The sequence below is a fragment of the Oncorhynchus masou genome, chromosome 18, assembly GCF_036934945.1.
Source record: "Oncorhynchus masou masou isolate Uvic2021 chromosome 18, UVic_Omas_1.1, whole genome shotgun sequence".
NCBI classification, from domain to species: domain Eukaryota; kingdom Metazoa; phylum Chordata; class Actinopteri; order Salmoniformes; family Salmonidae; genus Oncorhynchus; species Oncorhynchus masou.
In genome coordinates this window covers 33214442-33235885 of record NC_088229.1, presented here as the reverse complement: position 1 = coordinate 33235885, position 21444 = coordinate 33214442, and the positions used below count along the sequence as shown (strand labels likewise).

General features: G+C 41.5%; 1 pseudogene; it reads right to left on the bottom strand.

The window, feature by feature from the left end:
* Nucleotides 1-21444, bottom strand: part of LOC135559351 (H(+)/Cl(-) exchange transporter 6-like) — a 45553-nt pseudogene continuing 24109 nt past the window's right edge.

Here is a 21444-nt window from a genome sequence, read left to right as displayed (position 1 = left end):
TGATTTACAAAACAAAGAGACCTTTATTTTGAAGAGTAACGTCAAGGCACAAGACAGAGGTCTCTGCTTGCTCTTTTCAAGGGACCTATGGTGTTTGCCATTGGCTTGCTTTCCTACATTTGTCAAGCTTTCACAAACTTCTCAACAAGCTCAGAGCAATGCCTAAACCTCCACAGCAGACGTACTAAACACAGGTGTGTCCATAATGTTTTTTGGCAAAGAAACGGATCCCTCTGGTCCCAACGCTAACTAAGCGTAGCGCATTTACCATTTGTCATACAACCTCATCTGATGGCATGTCATATGCAGAGACACAACATTTAGTGTGGATATAAAGTAGCATGATACACAAAACCAGAGGAGGCTGGTGGGAGGAGCTATAGGAGAACGGGCTCATTGTAAAGACTGGAATGGAAAAAAATCTGAATGGTATCCGACACATTAAACATATGGAAACCACGTTTGACTCCGTTCCATTAATTCTATTCCAGCCATTACAATGAGCTCATCCTCCTACAGCTCCTCACACCAACCTCCTCTGATAAAAGCATTGATTTTAAAATAACAAGTGTGTTATGGCTAGGGTTGCAAAATTCCAGTAACTTACCCAAAATTCCCCGGTTTTGGGAAAATTACCCTTACATTTTGAAACCCACTCTATGGCGATGACACAAATAATAATAATGTATTTTTTTCCCAGAGTAACATCGGTCCATCTTGTTATAGACCAAATGTAATGAACGCCATTTCATGTGATCCATTCATAGTACATGAAGCAAATCATGAAAAATAAAATGTTAATTTCTTAAATAAAACATTTAGCAAAAAATATCACACAAATACAACAAAGAATACTTAGTGTATAAATATGTGTCATCATGGTTTGTCATAATTGATTATCTTTACATCTATCCACACTGTTTAGAAGGCATAGAAGAGCTGCACTCGCCTCATCATCATGTTTAGTCACATGTTAAAGGTAGACTCTGCAATATGACATCACCATACACCCGTGTTACTCACCATTGTTTTGTAAGGGGGCCGCTTTGGGTTGAGACAATCATTCAGAGGGCCGCACAGATCTTTAATTTGTTGTACTTTTTCTTCCAATATTATCAATTATTAATTGAGAGCAAATTCAGAGAAATAGAGCACATGCAATTGATTTGATGTACAGTACATCACAAATATATACATACACACATCAAATAGGCTACATCACATGTATAAGACCCATATTAAGGGTTACCTCAGTAGTTGGATGAGCAAAAATGTCCCTTCTGCTTCTTGACTGAATTCATTCTAAATGTATAGTCTGTTGTTGCTATCCTTTTGAGGCAATCGAGGTGTGCATTGATCAGCCTGTTTCTCTGTTTTTGTTTCACAATGTTCATTGTTGAAAATGTTGCTTCACATGAATAAATGCTGACAAAAACTGATGTCACCTTTTGCACACTGCTTCCGAAGTGGATACTCTGTGTCTGACACAAGGCTCCAGAAATGGGTAACACCTGATCTTAGTTCACCTTGCAATGTGTTACTTGACTGCAGCTCCACTATCTCACTCTCTGTTCCATCACGGTCAGGACAGAGGGCTGTGATGACTGGGGTCAGAGATGACACTGGCACATGAAAGGGGTTCTCAATGAAGTCGAAAAACTCCTTGTACTCCATGATATCCTTGAATCTTGACTCAAACTCCAACTTCAACTCTTCCAACACACACACAAATGCATCATAGCTAAAATGTTGCGGTATGTCTGGGTTGGATGTGGTGACTGCTCTGAGTTTTGGGAAATGAACAAACTGTCTGTCAGGTATGAACAGTGTGGTGGTTTTATTTTGAAATGTTGTGACCACATGCAGCATTTTGCCGGAGTTTTAACTTTCCCTGGGAGCCGGAGATTCACCGGGTTCAGGTGGCAGGTGATGTCAGTTAAAATAGCCAGCTTTAATATCCACTGTGGAACATCCAGCTCTGGCTCCTCTCTCCCCTTGCTTACAACACATTCCCAGATTTGAGGGAAGAGAGAGAGAAATCGTTCTAAAACTGCCACAAGATTACCATCTCACCTCATTGCAAAATATCAAATTGCCGTATTGTCTGGTATTCCTCCAGCAACTCTAATAATGTTCACCATGAGCACGACTTGCTGCATCACATTCTGTAAGTCACAGTCTTTGAGTTTAGCCACAAGTGCTTGATGAATGATTCAATGAAATGCAACAAATTTGGGAATATCCTCTAACTTTCTCATCAGGTCTATGAGTTCCTTTCTCCTTCCCTCGCATGTTTGGGACGCCGTCAGTGCACAGATGCCAGATTTGACCAGTCAATATTATTATCAGCAACATATGTAATAAGGGCTTTCAGAACATCCTCTCCTTGTGTTTGCCCTGAGGGGGCAGTAAACATAGAAGTTCCTCTCTGAACGACTCGTTTTGAGGGAAGCAGACCCAAACACATAATTGTGCAATGCCACTTATATCAGTGCTTTCGTAAAGCGCAATACTAAAACATGGCGCCACGGATATGTCGGTAATCAGTTGCTTACCGATGTCCTCGCTTCTATGCGTCTTGTTATGGTAAATTCTGAGAGTTTCAGTCCCTTAATTTGTATTAAAATAGCTTCCTTGTTTGTGAAATCAGCATACAATATTTCGGGTGAGGCCAAAAAACATTATTTGACAATCTCCGCGTCTGTGACGGCCTTCTTGTTTCTCGCGAGTATCCAAGCAATCTCATATGTTGCCTCTGTCGTTTTCTCTGCAAAGTGCTAGATCTGTCCATCATTTATTGTTGTGCTTTGAGCTGTCCTTTGAGTTGAGCTATTTTGTTGTTTCTGAGGTTGCTTTGTGACAGATATGTTTTGCGCCAACAAAAAATGGTGGTACTTTAAAGGTGGGCATGGCGTGACTGGAAATGTCGCTCTAAATTTGCTCATTTAAAACAATTGACTGCCTTCTGGCAAATAAGACAAAGTGAGCTAGTCCCATCATGCAGTACAAAAAAATACTTGTCCGTCCAATAAATCGATCCATGTCAACCAGTCTGCAAAATTAGCTAGTAGCAAACTGATATGTATTGGTCACTGGACCTGAGTAGATGCATTCTATTTCGGTAAACATTCTATTTTGGCCTTTCTGTCCAACAGCTGTGCTATACTGCCATCTATCTGCCGTCCAGGGAGCAATAGATTTATTCAATGAAGTGATTTAGGCCTGCATTAAACACATTGAATTGAAATTGTATCATTGTTATGTATTATGCATGGAAAATAAGAAAATCACAGCGAGACGCAAATTAAGTACATGCAGCCCGCAGGCCGCGCAATAAGTACCAGTGCCATACACAGTGGGGCAACTTCCTACTTACACACAACTTAACAAGAAAGCCATTACTGGCTTATCCCAATCTACACCATCCCTTGAGTCATGTGATGATGTCATATTGCAGATTCTACCTTTAAACTACCACCATTTTTTGTTGGCACAAAACTACTTCCATTCATTTGTGTGAGTTACCTTCAGACGATTCCCGTGACACTTGTGGTTGGGTCGTAGAGCAAAACGTAGAACACAATAGTGTTTGTGAGAGTTTGTAGGCCAAACCATTCGGACGCTATAGAGGTTTTTGTGACAATACCAATTTTCAGGATGTTTCGTGGTCTGACAAACACAGCTGCAGCTCAGCCACCTTCAACCGCAGATAGCGGAATGCCTGACAGAGGCGGATGTGGTGGATTGTTACGCAGCCTATGCAAAAACACTGATATCTCTGGCTTAACCTGACAGATTTTGATGGGGGTGTTTTTGTTATGTTACATAGATTGACACACGGGTACGCCAATAGACTCTTAAGGATTAATACTGACAAACAGACATCCACCATTTTCTGTCTAGAAAATATGCTGAGCCTTCCTTGGCCCAGGAAATTTAGTCAAAATAACAAAAATAAAATGAATAAACTTTTGCCGATTCCATTCCACTCTCATAACCCTGTTGGCTGAATATTTGTGAGAACAACTGTCTGTTGTTCAGCTTTACATATTTTCGTGTTAACACTAACATATCCCTTGATTAGAAACGGTCCCTAATCTCGATCTCTTGATGAGCCTACTTTGATCGAAGCCCTGGCGGAACAGTGAAATGGTTTTAGTGCAAATATATAGAATAGAACATTTAAATATACAGTAAACATAAAATTAAAAAAATACAGTCAGAAATCTAAACAAAAGTGCTACAGTGATAATAATGATGAATCATTGGTTGGTTGGTTGGTAAAGCATGGAAATTTGTTGGGACACGGAGGACGTCTTTGGGTGATGGAAGGCTCTTCAGCAGACAAAAGTCACCAGCTTTCATTACAAGGGGTGTGTGCCTATTATCTCATACAGAGAATGGATGCCGTGCGGTTGGGTGTGTGTAATGGATAAGACATGGAAAAGCATGGTACAGGTCCAGTTACAGGGGGGATTGTGTCCCAAGGACAGCAAGACGCAGGCGGCTCTTGTTGGCTTTAAAGACTGGACTCTGGAGCTCAAATGGTGATGTAGTGCTGTCTGAGTTTCACCAAAAGGAACTCGTGGGTTAAATTGTGTCGCATGATTATTCCCACAATCTGAAAGAGAAGGTACAGACAGGGACATCATGGAGCAAATTGCTTCCTCTACTCTGGACAGACTCTCAAAAATAATTAATTAGCTACAGTAGTTCATGGAGAAAGCAATTTCTCTGCTTAGTGCTTCTACGAACCGGTAAAATAAAATTCTAGAGCTCGTTTTGACAGATAAAATAAGTCGAGTTACTCGCTTGAAGCTGCGTTTATGTCAGAGAGAATGTTGATAATTCATGCCGGTTTGAATTTGAACAATATGGACATTTAATACATACTGTGTCAAGTACTTGAAATGAGTCTATGGTGTGTCTGTCTTTATGATGGACCAACAGAGACATGTTGCGATGTGAATGGCTGTTATTATAAATCTGGGTTGTATTCACGAGGCACCAAACAGAAGGAAACAAAGGGGGGACTATTTGAACTTGTCCAACAAGAAACACTCCTTTCGCTTTTCCATTGCAAGCCGTTTGGCTACGGTGTTCACTGATGAATAAAACCCTGTCCACAGAGAGTAAACAGGAAGTAGAAACAGGAAGTTGAGGAACCCTTTGCAGTAACACTCACCTCTCCTACGGCATTGACCACAGGCAGGTGTTGGAGGCCCATGGTCCTGAACAGGTTAAAAACTTGGGACACATGCGTGTTTGGGGACACTGTGTAGGGGCACGGGTTCATGTACGGGGTGACGTCCTGAAAGGGAAAGATGTAAAAGAATTGTCCCTTTTACGCATTGTCCATTGTATTGACTCGATAAAGAGATGTCACACATCCATAATGATTAACTGGGTCGTACCACTATAATGTGGATCCCCATAAACTGTTGCCAAGGCAACAAATACTCTTAATGAGGTCCAAACAGAGATAAAACATATCAAACAAAACATTGTACCTAATGGAAACAGGTACAAAAGTATCTATATCCACAGTAAAACGAGTCCTATATCGACATAACCTGAAAGGCCGCTCAGCAGGGAAGAAGCCACTGCTCCAAAACAGCCATAAAAAAGCCAGACTACGGTTTGCAAATGCACATAGGCACAAATATCGTACTTTTTGGAGAAATGTCCTCTGGTCTGATGAAACAAAAATAGAACTGTTTGGTCATAATGACCATCATTATGTTTGGAGGAAAAGGGGGAGGCTTGCAAGCCGAAGAATACCATCCCAACCGTGAAGCACGGGGGTGGCAGAATCATGTTGTGGGGGTTCTTTGCTGCAGGAAGGACTGGTTCACTTCACAAAATAGATGGCATCATGAGGTAGGAAAATGATGTGGTTATATTGAAGCAACATCTCAAGACATCAGTCAGGAAGTTAAAGCTTGGTCGCAAATGGGTCTTCCAAATGGACAATGACCCAAGCATACTTACAAAGTTGTGGCAAAATGGCTTAAACAATTTAAAGGCAATGCTACCAAATACTAATTGAGAGTATGTAAACTTCTGACCCATTGGGAATGTGATGAAAGAAATAAAAGCTGAAATAAATAATTATATTATTCTGACATTCATACATTCTTAAAATAAAGTGGTGATCCCACCTGACCTAAGACAGGGAATTTTGAAAAACTGAGTTTAAATGTATTTGGGTAAGGTGTAGGTAAAATTCTGACTTCAACTGTATATAGTACTGTGCGTTTGCTAGCCTCTGTTCTGGGCTAGGGGACTGTGAAGAGACCTCTGGTGGCATGTCTTGTAGGGTATGTATAAGTGTCTGAGCTGTGTGTTAACCGATTTAACAGATAGGTATTGACATGTTAAAAGTACCGAACTCTCACAAAGACCAGTAGTCAATCTCTCATCTACTTTGAGCCATGAGAGATTCATATGCATGTTGTTGATATTAGTCTTCTGTGTACATTTAAGGGCCAGACATTCTGCTCTGTTCTGGGTCAACTGTAATTTGCCTATGTCCCTCTATGCAGCACTTGACCATATAATGGCGTCGAAGGAGATGCACGCCGTTTTACGAACCCATAACCAATTGTGCTATTGTGTATATTTTTTCATGTTATTTGTAACTTATTTTGTATATAATGTTTCTGCCACTGTGTCTTATGACCAAAAAGAGCTTCTTGATATCAGGACAGCGATTACTCACCCCGTACTGGAGGAATTCTTCTCCTTCAACGAGTCGGACGGGAAGGATTTACTCCAGACACCCGACAAAACCTTCATCCCCGGCATTCGCAGGGTAATCTAACTTTACCATCGGTCCTATTAGCCAACGTACAATCAATCGATAATAAAATAGACAAACTACGAGCATGTATATCCTACCAACGGGACATTAAAAACTGTAATATCTTATGTTTCACAGAGTCGTGGCTGAACGACGACATGATTAACATACAGCTGGCGGGTTTTAAGCTTATTCGGCAGGATAGAACAGCAACCTCTGGTAAAGCAAGTGGTAGCGGTCTATGTATATTTGTAAACAACAGCTGGTGCACGAAATCTAAGGAAGTCTCAAGGTTTTGATCAACTGAGGTAGAGTATGTCATGATAAGCTGTAGCCCACACAATTCACCCAGAGAGTTTACATCTATATTTTTTGTAGCTGTCTACATACCACCGCAGAGCGATGCTGGCACTTAGACCACACTCAATGAGCTGTATACGGCCATCAGCAAACAGGAAAACGCTCATCCAGAGGCGGCACTCCTAGTGGCCGGGGACTTTAATGCAGGGAAACTCAAATCAGTTTTACCTAATTTCTATCAGCATGTTAAATGTGCAACCAGAGGGAAAAAAACTCTAGACCACCTCTACTCCACACACAGAGACGCATACAAAGCTCTCCTTCGCCCTCCATTTGGCAAATTTGACCATAATTCTATCCTCCTGATTCCTCTTACAAGCAAAAACTAAAGCAGGAGGCACCAGTGACTTGGTCAATAAGAAAGTGGTCAGATGAAGCAGATGCCAAACTACAGGACTGTTTTGGTAGCACAGACTGGAATATGTTCCGGGATTTTTCCGATGGCACCGAGTAGTACACCACATCAGTCACTGGCTTCATCAATATGTGCATCAATGATGTCGTCCCCACAGTGACCGTACATACGTGCCCCAACCAGAAGCCATGGATTACAGGCAACATCCGTACTGAGCTAAAGGGTACAGCTGCCACTTTCAATGAGTGGGACTCTAACCCGGAAACTTATAAGAAATCCCGCTTTGCCCTCCGACAAACCATCAAACAGGTAAAGCGTCAATAAGGACTAAGATTGAACCGTACTACACTGGCTCCGACGCTCGTTAGATGTGGCAAGGCTTGCAAACTATTACAGACTACAAAGGGAAGCACAGCCACGAGCTGCCCAGTGACACAAACCTACCAGACGAGCTAAATTACTTCTATGCTCGATTCGAGGCAAGCAACACTGAAACATGCATGAGAGCACCAGCTCTTCTGGACGACTGTTTGATCACATTATTCCCAACTAGATTTAGATGAGATTCAGGTTTAACAAACGATTTGTCCCAAACACAATGCTTTTAGTTTTCAATACATTTAGGACTAGCTTATTACTAGCCACCCATTCTAAAATTGACTGCAGCTCTTTGTTAGGAATTTAAGGGATTTACTTCCCGTGGTAGCTTACGTGTATAATGTTGAGTCATCGGCGTACATAGACACACAGGCTATATTCAATGCTAGTCGTAGGTCATTAGCAAAAAAGAAGAACAGTAGAGAGCCAAGACAGCTGCCTTGAAGAACACCACACTCTATCTGGTTTACATTAGAGAGGCTTCCATTAAAGAAACCCCTCTGTGTTCTATTAGATAGGTAGCTCTCAATCCACGATATGGCAGATAACACATATGTTTTTTTCAGCAACAGATTATGATCGATAATATAAGAAGCTGCATTGAAGTCTAACAACACAGCTCCTGTGTGATGGACTGGGTCATACCACTATCATGCGGGGGTTGAGGAGGGCCAGGTCCAAGTTGTGGATGTCTGGGAAACAGGGGTATTCCTCAGTCGTCTCAGCGCATGACAGTCTGGGCTGCGTGGCACTCTATGTGGACTCACAGACATACAGTGAAAGAGAACAGTGCACAAACACAGACACTCCTTCACTTCTTCTCTCCCCTAGACACAGTGACTAACTCCTGGGTCATATTCATTAGTGCATAGCACAAAGTAGCAAAACATAGCAAAACGTTTTGCAACAGAGAACAAGAATGAGAGTGAAGGTAGTTCCTCCACAGTTTCTTCCATTTGGTGCCTAATGAACACTAGGGCTGGGAACTGCCAGGGACCTCACAATATGATATTATCACAATACTTAGGTGAGAAACTATATGTATTGCGATTCTTTATGTCACACTATTTTATATATTGCGAATCGATACTCACGACATGTCTGCTGCAGAGGAACAAAAGAGCCATGAGTCAACAAGTTTTGAGCAGTCATGGAAATGAAAGTGCTGAAAACACGTTGGCTCACCATATAAAAAGAAGATTAAAATCAAGATAAGATTAAGATAATCTCACAATAATCTTTTGTGTAAATGGTTCCTCCCCATCACTAACTAATACGACCCTCATGAGGAGTGGATTGGAACACTAACCGACTGTTCTCTGTGTAGCAGACGCCACAGGATGAGCAGGTTGACCAACTGGGACGCGCAAAAATTATGCTGTGGAAGGTCAGAGGTCGGAAGCGCTCTTCCATGGTCCACTCCTCGCTTAGTGGACTGGTCTGGATACAGATTAGGGTAGGGCACGTGTCTGGAAAGATACACACAGAAACACACGTCAGCACAACATTTTCTCCAAATAAAAAACACCAGACTGACTCATTACAGTTAATGGGAACTATCTATGTTTAACCTGCTTCTCCTTCTAAACATGCTTGCTAATTAAATAGAGGATGGGTCATTACCTGGTTTATGACTGCAGTAATGGGGTAAAGACATCAGTGCTAACATGTGGTTATGACTTCAGTGGTTAGAACATACCATAGTATCTGTTTGGACACATCACCTAGTAGTCAAGCATTGTGTGTCTGCTACGTAGGTAACTCTGCACTCTTCTTAGGAACGGGAAGGTATGGGCATCTTCACACTTCTCACGGGAAAACGAAGAAGATGTACCGATGTATACATTAAGACCTACATCAAGACTTAGAAGCCATATGTTTACATATTGACCAAGACATAATCATATAAGGTTTGTTCCACCAATTTGGTGTCTTTTCAGAATTGGAAGTTGGTAAAAAAAAGCCGATTTCACCTCATTTTAACATTCTGTCATAAAGAGCACATGTTCAACTTCATAACAAAAACACATTTTCCCATCTACAAAATTACTATAGTAGTTTCAAGTTTAATTTGTCACATGCATAAGTACAGTGAAATGCTTAAACTTCAAGCCCTTCCCAAAAGTGCAGTATTCAATATCAAAATAGTATAACAAAAATAAAACAGAAGAAATAAGAGGAAGAAAAAATCAAAAGCAATGTAGACTATATACAGGGCCAGGACCAGACCAGGACCAGTACCACATTTACAATGTAGACTATATACAGGGCCAGGACCAGTACCAGGACCAGTACCACATTTACAATGTATACTATATACAGGGCCAGGACCAGACCAGGACCAGTACCACATTTACAATGTAGACTATATACAGGGCCAGGACCAGTACCAGGACCAGTACCACATTTACAATGTAGACTATATACAGGGCCAGGACCAGTACCAGGACCAGTACCAGGACCAGTACCACATTTACAATGTAGACTATATACAGGGCCAGGACCAGACCAGGACCAGTACCACATTTACAATGTATACTATATACAGGGCCAGGACCAGACCAGGACCAGTACCACATTTACAATGTAGACTATATACAGGGCCAGGACCAGTACCAGGACCAGTACCACATTTACAATGTAGACTATATACAGGGCCAGGACCAGTACCAGGACCAGTACCAGGACCAGTACCACATTTACAATGTAGACTATATACAGGGCCAGGACCAGACCAGGACCAGTACCACATTTACAATGTAGACTATATACAGGGCCAGGACCAGTACCAGGACCAGTACCACATTTACAATGTAGACTATATACAGGGCCAGGACCAGTACCAGGACCAGTACCACATTTACAATGTAGACTATATACAGGGCCAGGACCAGACCAGGACCAGTACCACATTTACAATGTAGACTATATACAGGGCCAGGACCAGACCAGGACCAGTACCACATTTACAATGTAGACTATATACAGGGCCAGGACCAGACCAGGACCAGTACCACATTTACAATGTAGACTATATACAGGACCAGGACCAGTACCAGGACCAGTACCACATTTACAATGTAGACTATATACAGGGCCAGGACCAGTACCAGGATCAGTACCAGGACCAGTACCACACTTACAATGTAGACTATATACAGGGCCAGGACCAGTTCCATATTTACAATGTAGACTATATACAGGGCCAGGACCAGTACCATATTTACAATGTAGACTATATACAGGGCCAGGACCAGTACCTCGACCAGTACCACATTTACAATGTAGACTATATAAAGGGCCAGTACCAGTACCAGGACCAGTACCACATTTACAATGTAGACTATATACAGGGCCAGGACCAGTACCAGGACCAGTACCACATTTACAATGTAGACTATATACAGGGCCAGGACCAGTACCATATTTACAATGTAGACTATATACAGGGCCAGGACCAGTACCAGGACCAGTACCACATTTACAATGTAGACTATATACAGGGCCAGGACCAGTACCAGCACCAGTACCACATTTACAATGTAGACTATATACAGGGCCAGGACCAGTACCACATTTACAATGTAGACTATATACAGGGCCATGACCAGTACCAGTACCAGGACCAGTACCACATTTACAATGTAGACTATATAGAGGGCCAGGACCAGTACCATATTTACAATGTAAACTATATACAGGGCCAGGACCAGTACCACATTTACAATGTAGACTATATACAGGGCCAGGACCAGGACCAGTACCATATTTACAATGTAGACTATATACAGTACCACTATATACAGGGCAGCACCAGTACCACATTTACAATGTAGACTATATACAGGGCCAGGACCAGTAACAGGACCAGTACCATATTTACAATGTAGACTATATACAGGGCCAGGACCAGTACCAGGACCAGTACCACATTTACAATGTAGACTATATACAGGGCCAGGACCAGTACCACATTTACAATGTAGACTATATACAGGGCCAGGACCAGTACCACATTTACAATGTAGACTATATACAGGGCCATGACCAGTACCAGTACCAGGACCAGTACCACATTTACAATGTAGACTATATACAGGGCCAGGTACCAGTACCAGCACCAGTACCACATTTACAATGTAGACTATATACAGGGCCAGGACCAGTACCAGGACCAGTACCACATTTACAATGTAGACTATATACAGGGCCAGGACCAGTACCACATTTACAATGTAGACTATATACAGGGCCATGACCAGTACCAGTACCAGTACCACATTTACAATGTAGACTATATACAGGGCCAGGACCAGTACCAGGACCAGTACCATATTTACAATGTAGACTATATACAGGACCAGTACCAGTACCAGGACCAGTACCACATTTACAATGTAGACTATATACAGGGACAGGACCAGTACCAGGACCAGTACCACATTTACAATGTAGACTATATACAGGGACAGGACCAGTACCAGGACCAGTACCACATTTACAATGTAGACTATATACAGGGCCAGGACCAGTACCATATTTACAATGTAAACTATATACAGGGCCAGGACCAGTACCACATTTACAATGAAGACTATATACAGGGCCAGGACCAGTACCAAATTTACAATGTAGACTATATACAGGGCCAGGACCAGTACCACATTTACAATGTAGACTATATACAGGGCCAGGACCAGTACCATATTTACAAGGTGCAGGAATACTGGAGTGTTTGAGATAGCTATGTACATGTAGGCAGGGATTAGGAGAAAGTGACAGGCAGCAGGATCAATAACAATAATAATAACAGTTATCAGTATGGCAGCAGCATAAGTGGTGGTTGGGTGTGTGTGTGTGCGTGGTGGTGAGTGTGTGTATGTGTGTGGGTGTTGATTAATCAACAATCATTTTAGCAAAAGCGAAAGTGTGTGCTGTCAGTAATGACTGTGTGACTGAGGGTGTACAGTATGTGAGTGTGCACATGTGAGTATGTGTGTGTGCATGTGAGTACGAGTGACAGTGAAGGTGTGTTAGAGTTGTGGCAGTCATGACATTTTGTCAGCTGGTTATTGTCATGCAAAAGAATGCCGGTCTCAAGGTAATTGACTGTTAATTAACATAAACACACATTTAACACACATTCAGGCCTTCAAGCATACAAGCTACATACAAGCCGCTGATGCGCACCTTTGGAACATCTACATTTTAAAAAAGCATAATAAATCAATTTCATATAGACCATCACAATAAATCCTTTGTTTATTTTAGTCAGGTCTAAAGAAACATTATAGTATGAAGAAAATGTATTTTCCCAAAGAGCAGAATATGAGTTGGCCTACTGTATAGTATCTGGCTATGGTCCATGCCATTGGCTGTAGGCTTGTTCATTTCGCTGACAAGATATGCTTATAAGTCCTGTGCCATTATTTGATACTATATGATTTTACTTGAATAAAGATGACTTGAAACTGAATAAAATAGAAAGGATATTTTTCCCATTCTGGAGCGAGTGTGCATATAAGGTGGCTATGTTGAGCTAAAAGTGATCTTTTGAAACAGGTCCTACATGCTAGATTTAGAGTTATTTGGCAACTGTAGTTGTTACTGATACAAACCTTAGAATGTTTTAGAAATCCAAACATAAATGGGCAACATGATGCAACTATAGGATATTGATGATTTGAGAAAGCCGCAGAAAAAGTTTGCGCTATGTTCCTTGCCCCAGGCTGCACACACTGTTCTCTCACCAAGTGATCATATTTTCACCCATCAGACTATCCTCAATTTAATCTGGACTTTACTAACGTGAAAAATCCATTTTGATTTAGAATGGCCCATTATCAAATGGACAGGAACAAGGGAAGAATACATGTCAGCTGAATCTCCTCAAATGGCGAATGGAGGCCATGTGTTTCCCCACCAGTCCATTTTTCAATGATGCTGGGTAGGCTACTTCAGTTTTATAGCAGACCTGTGCTTCATATGAGCAGCTGAGAAATAAATAGTACAACACTTATTTCACTCCACGCGTCAACCACTGTTTGAGGAGCATGCTCTCGCTGCCCGACAGGTGATATTCTGCCCAAACTCTCTATGCCATGGACTCTCCAACCCTGTTCCTGCAGCTACCCAGCGCTTAATTTGGGAAACCAAGTGAAATCTGTTTGGGAACATCGATAGTAACATGTTTATCTCAACAAAACATATTTCACTTAACTGTTGACAGCCCCTCTGCACGCTCAAGAAAGGAATAAAGGAGAAGAGATGGAAACACATGGTGGTGAGATATTCTGTATAGCTAAAGGCAATGTGCCACCCAATTAATTATGAAAATATAGAAAAATCCTTATTAATAGGCTATTCAAAATCAAATACAAATTCACTATAATTGTAGACTACCTGTAAGCCGCCCTGCACAATCAATGAACCAACAGCATCGCCTAGGGCTGTATGTACGCACGGTAATCTCCTTTTATGCACCCTGGGCATGCTCTTTTAGAATTTTACTGCGGTCATGACTTATGACTGACAGTGTGGGGGAAATATGGTCACCGCAACAGCCCTAAGGTGTGCGCGTCTTGAGTGGGTAGAGACCAGTGGATGGGCATAGAGTCCGTGTGGATAGTCTGGGGGAGAGGGAGAGCAGTAGTTATCCATTTAAAAGTCTTATGGCCAGGAGATAAGTTGTTTAGGAGTCTGCTGGTCTGAGCCTTGATGCACTGGTACCACCTGCCGGAAGGGAGCATGAAGAACAGTCTGTCTGAGGTGGCTGGAGTCTTAGGCAATTTTCTGGGCCATCCACACCACTCTCTTCCAGTCGAGAGTTGTGCAGTTTCCATAACAGACGGTTATACAACCAGTCAGGATGGTGCAGTTGCCATAACAGACAGTTATACAACCAGTCAGGATGGTGCAGTTGTAAAAGTTCCTAAGGATCTGAGGGGGCATGCCAAATTGTTTCAGCCTACTGAAGGCGAAGAGGTGCTGCCATGCCTTCTTCACGACTGTGCTGGTGCCAATTCCTCAGTGATGAGGACACCGAGGAACTTGACCCTCTCCACTATGGACCCATCAATGAGGATGAGGGTATGCACCCCCCCCATTTATTGTATTCCATGACAAGCTTGTTGTAAGTGGCTATTAAGTGCCAAATAAAGTAAAGGTTCAACGCAGTTGTTTTTATCTGAATAGCAAATAATTTCTGGGTAACAATTAAGTACATTACTGTGGTTGTTTTCAATGAAAATGGTCAAAGAAATCTAATAATTCCTTCATAGCAAAAAGCAATTTCTTAAGCAAAGAATTAGCTACAGTAGGACTGTCTGGGATTAGTCTGAGTGAGGAGGGGAAAACTGAAAATTAGCTGTTATTTGGAACTCTTTCTTATAGAGGGTTGCCAGGTTGCGTATGACGCCTCCTGGAAGCCATGTTGGAAGATCACCACGTCAATTCTTCCAACAACAACAGCTGAGTGGTTACCCCAAGCTGCATGATAACAGTGCCTAAAACTAGTTGATTCATCACCGTGGTCAATTTCTGTTCAGTATTTGACTGCTCTAACAAGGCAGGAAAAACAGATTACCCGTAATCATGAAACACCAAGAAGATAAGACTCAAGAACTGTCTGAAAAACAAAGAAACCTTTTTGTCAGTCAAGACCTGAACCCAGACAACTGTCAGCACAGGATCTGTTCCGACCATTTCATCACTGGTTATTCTGATCGATTTATAGTTTACATGTTATGCTAACCAGGTGATTACAACAAGACTAAGTTAGCCAACATTAGCTACCTAATAGCGTGTAGTCTAGCTATTATTATGTGTCTCTCTCATAGGCTGTGCATGAGTTTCAAGTTTTGGGGAAGCTATTTTTTCCACCATAAAAATGTTCCTTTATAATAAAGCATTGCATGCATCTATCAACACATTTGCAAACTAATGTAAGCCTACTATTCCTAATGTGATGATTGGATAGTCATGATTTATTCGGATATAAATATAACTGAATCTAATCCTTGTACAAGGCTGAGCGTGCAGTGGCATAGGTTAAATAAAAAAAGGTTCAAATAAATAAATAAATAGGCCTATAGGCTATATCAATTATGTTTATTTTCTTTCCTTTGCACAGGGAAAATTTGGCCTTTGATCAACACATTTCACACTATCAAGAAGCCCATGTCGACCAGATTCCCACTGTGAAGATGAGCAATGCTGCAGCAGCATCAGTTTCCACTTCTACTATTTCGCCCTTTTCCAGATATGAAAGGAGACATCCCTCAGTTAGACAAAATGGTTTTCATTTGCTGTGCCTTGGTCAATCTGAATGATTCTGTTGTGCCATGAGGAGAGAGCACCTTGTCTTATTAAATAAAATGATTTCTTACAGCCTAACTATTCTTTCTTTCTTTTACAATTTAAACACATTTAGCGGACAATGTAATTGTTGTGGTAGTCTTAGACAAACCATCTTCATTATCAGTGGCACCTCCTGTCACACCCTGATCTGTTTCACCTGTCTTTGCTTGTCTCCACCCCCCTCCAGGTGTCACCCATTTGACCCATTATCACCTGTGCATTTATACCTGTGTTTTCTGTTTGACTGTTACCAGTTTGTCCTGTCAAGCCTACCAGTGTGTTTTTCTGTACTCCGGTTTGCGTTAGTCCCTTGACCTGTCATTTTGCCTTCCCCATTTTGTTTATAAACTTCTGTGATTTTAACTGTCTGCATCTGGGTCTTATCCTTAGGTCAGATACCTCCAAGTGCCAGTCGGACCTTCTGGAAGAAAAGTATCTGGCATTGAACTTTGTAGAAGTAGTTGTGTCTGTTTTTATGCTAAGGATCCAATCTCCTGCTTTGACATTTCACTGGGGTTGGATTTGCACTAAACAATTTCATATCAGCGTAAGGAATGTACAAGATCGAGTATAATGAGCCTAATATACATTGTCTACTGGTATTGTTTTTTAATTGAAAACATATAGCTCAACAACTTATTATGTAAACAATGTGTGAGGTATGCTATTTTCTGCTTCAGATGCATGTCATGGGGTGCATTGCAAATGCCCATAAGGCTAATGCCGTCAGACTGTAGGCCAGTGGTTCCCGACTCTGGTATTCAAGTACCCCCAACACTACACATTTTGTTTGTAGCCCCGGATAAGCACACCTGATTCAACTTGTGAATTAATCATCAGGCCCTCCAATGAAGTTGTCAAGTAATCATCAGGCCCTCCAATGAAGTTGTCAGGTAATCATCAGGCCGTCCAATGAAGTTGTCAGGTAATCCTCAGGCCCTCCAATAAACTTGTCAAGTAATCATCAGGGCCTCCAATGAACTTGTCAAGTAATCAATAGGCCCTACAATGAGGGCCTGATGATTAGTTGAATCGGGTATGTTTGTCTGGGGCTATAACATATGCCGCTGAGGGGACTCAAGGACCGGAGTTGGGAACCACTGCTGCATTGGCGTCGCGTGCCATTATCAGCTGTGAAATGGGCATGACTGACATCCCGAGTGACAAAACTAATTGGAGAGCTTACAACTGAACAAAAAGGTCATGTTCATTTGAGAATACAACACAAACACATGAGACATAATCCTTCCACTCTTTATTGCAGGATTGTGATCTTTGATGAATCATTGACTAGTTAATCTTGAATAAGAGTTAATAATACACTTACCTTCAAAGAATCAGCACTTTATTACATATAATTTCAAAGTGTGCAAGTAAGCTAACTCAAAGGTTAGACATCTCAGTAACAAGTAGGCTATTAATACGAAGCATAAGGGAAACAAAAGCTGTGTTCGAATACGCATACTAACTGTACTATTTGTGACATTAATTGAGTATATAGTATGCTTATTGATTATAGTTAGTATGACAAGAGTTCCCGGATGTCGTATTTAAATTCGCCTAAATATGAAGTATACACGCAGAGGACAATATTTCTGTACTTTAGGGCCCATAATGCAATTATTTAGGAAATGGGTGTGGCTTCACATCGTTTTCAGGTTTGAAGAAAATGGGGTGCTTTCGTAAATTCTCCCTGGCTATCTTCTCGTCTGAGTGTACCAGAGCGCAGAATAATGAATTTACGAGCGCTCAACACCCGTTGAATTTGGCCGGTGTAACGTCGGCAAAAAGGCATAAAAGTTTTGCCAGCAGCACAGTTAGTCACCAACGCTCTGGATAACAAACTGCCTAACCAATTAAAATGGTCAGAGTGGTCTCATAGCCAACGTTAGCTGGGTGCCGTTGTCAGGTCAGAACGCTCAAATCAACCCTACTCCTCGTCCAGCGTGTGCTCCGAGAGCAAAACACTCTGAATGTACAAGCGGACAATCTGAAAAATGATTTAACTTTACGAGCTCACTCTGGCACTCCACATTGAATTTAAGAACACACCCGAAGTCGTAAAATGTCTAACTAGTAATTTATGCTAACTAGCTAGCAAGAGGTTGCACAGTAACAGCATAAACTTCCGGTAGACAGGCAAAGAGCTAGTACACTCAACTGAAAGCATTCTGTTAATTTACAGTATACTAAAATGTATTTATGTAGTATATACTCATTAAGTATGAAGTATACAGTATGTTAGTATGGGTATTCGAACACAGCTCTAGTCAATCCCAGAGGTAGCCAACATCGCTCCACTGATCCCTGATCTACCTGGTGAGCAAACTTCTATTCCAACCCAGCAATAACACACTTGATTATCAACTAATTAGGTAGGATAAATAAAATCAGGTGTGTTAGGGCTGGGCTAGAACTGAAGCCTGCACACCCAGCAGGGTTGGCCTACTCCCGTTGTAATAGGCGTATACATTGTCTGTTAATTGTATTTTTGTTAAAAACATTTGCTAAAGATGTACCCTTATTCTATTGGGACATTCATTGGGACCTTTCTCTTCATCTGCAGACAGGGTTTCACAGCTCTCTGTATCTGAGGACAGAAAACATCACAAAGAAACGGGGTTCATTATACTCAAATCAGAGAGCACGGAATATTACGTTGCTATGTCTTTTTGTTGTTGCTAAGGACTGGAACTGAAGAATCTTTTCAAAATGTCCACCCACAAAGGTACATGCCCTATCCAGAGTAACCTACTCCCCTTCTCTGACAATTTTAGCTAATAATAATATTTATCATTTTCAAAATATATTTACTTACTTGAATAGCTTCTCCAACTGCATCTGGTTTCTGGGTCCTTAATAAATGGGCAATCTTCCCGATGTTTCTGGTGGTAGAAAAACGCAGCCAGCCATATGGACGATTGGAGGACTTCCACCAGACTGACTCTGGTCTTCCAACACGGTGTCTGGTGTGGTTGCTAGGTGATTTGTGATGCAACTGCAACCCCTTTATTGGTATATTAACTAATTTACCGCCTAGTGATGACACAGGCAGGCAACATGTGTGACTTGTTTCGGGAAACTAGGCGTATATTGCACGTCACTACTTCACAGGACACTTTATTTGATCAAAATGCTTTTTTTTTGTGTCAGAAATGCCTTCTGGAACATGTGAACTTTCATGTGCTTTACACATGTGTATGCCATCTGTAAACACATAAGTGTTAAATTACGAGCGTAGTTGGTTTAGCCATGGAAAAAGCCAGGAACCTTCCCACTAGCCATGATTGGCTGAGATTATGGATGGGCTGGACATTCCGAGAGATGAGATGAGATTAGATTGGTCTGCCATGTAGCATCTGTCTATAACATGAGCTGCACAGTATGTGTAGGTAATCCTTCCTAACAAGGATTTTTTTGAAAGATCGCTAACCCAGCTAGCATGGACACTGACAGTTGTGAATCTGATGCAGCCAAAGAGCTAATGCCCCCTTACCCGGGAAAGCACCAAACAGACAGGGACGTTGGACCCTCGAAGAGGCACAAATACGATGAACTACATTGATTTGGGGTTCACTTATATTGGGAGTAGTGCCTTTCCTCAGCCACAGTGTGTTATATGTGCAAAGGTCTCACAACTCAATGAAACCTTCACTCTTGCGAAGACATTTAGAAACGAAACATGCCACGCAAGTTTTTTGATCGAGAATTAAGATGACTTTCGAGTAGTAAGACATGAATAAAGGCAACATACCATTAATAAGAAGGGGCTAGAAGAGTTTTATATGGGAGCTACCGAGTGGCTAGAACAGGCAAGCCCCATTCTACTGTGGAGGACTTAATTCTTCCTGCTCCCGTGGATATGGCTGGGACAATGTTGGGGGAAAGGGCCCAAAAATTGCCTTCATCAAATAACACTGTTTCATGACGCATTAGTGACATGGCAGGAGATGTTTGTAAACAAGTACTGCTTTGCATACAAGCCTGTGAATTTTATGCGTTATACAACTGGATGAGTCAACAGATGTGGCGGGCCTGGCACAGCCCAGATACATGTCCGTTACGTTTATATATGGGGGGGGGGGACATCCACTTCTGGAAACCAGGACAACAAGAGAGGATATTTCGAAAGTACTGGACAGCTTTGTGACATCAAATGGACGTTGGTGGTCAAGATGTGTTGGTATCTGTACTGATGGCGCAAAAACCATGACAGGGAGACATAGTGAAAATGGTTAACTTCGTTAAAGCAAGGCCCCTGAACTCTCAGTATTTTCTGCATTATGCAATGATAATGGGCAGTGACCATGTAACGCTTTTACAACATACAGACATGCGCTGGTTATCAAGGGGTAAAGTATTGACAAATTTCTTTAAATTGAGGGACAAGCTTAAACGTTTCTTTACTGACCATTTTCACTTGTCTGACTGCTTGTATGATGATGAATTTCTCACACGATGGGCCTATCTGGATGATGTTTTATCTTGCCTGAATTTTTGAATCTATTACAGGGACTCTCCACAACTATATTCAATGTGTGGGATAAAATTGAGGCTATGGTTAAGAAGTTGGAGCTCTTCTCTGTCTGCATTAACAAGGACAACACACAGGTCTTTCCATCATTGTATGATTTTTTTTGTGTGCAAATTAACTCAAGCTTACGGACAATGTCAAATGTTATTTAGCAAAGCGCCTGAGTTAGCGCATTTACGCAGGTACTTTCCCGAAATGGACGACACAAACAACGGGATTCGTTATCCCTTTCATGCCCTGTGGTGCGTGGATATGTATTCACCCCCTTTGCTATGAAGCCCCTAAATAAGATCTGGTACAGGAATTGGAACTGAAGCGCCCATACACTAAGCAGTATACTTAAGCTTTTCATATTTCATTCTGTTACCTATACTACCTATTTCCATGATCATTTTCATTATGTTTTGTAGATATTTTGATTAGCGTCTTCAAATGTTGATTGTATAAAGGAATTGTGTGGTCTTCTTATTTTGGTAAAAGTGACCTCAAAATAATTTATACCTTCAGATGGATCCATATTATTCCTAGTATTTTCATTGTCGTCTTATAAATGTATTGTTAAAATAAGTCAGGTCGCCTTAAAATACAATTTCTGTCCCATAACAGACTGGTGCCCCAATTCACAGTAATAATTGTACACACTCCCTTACACATGCT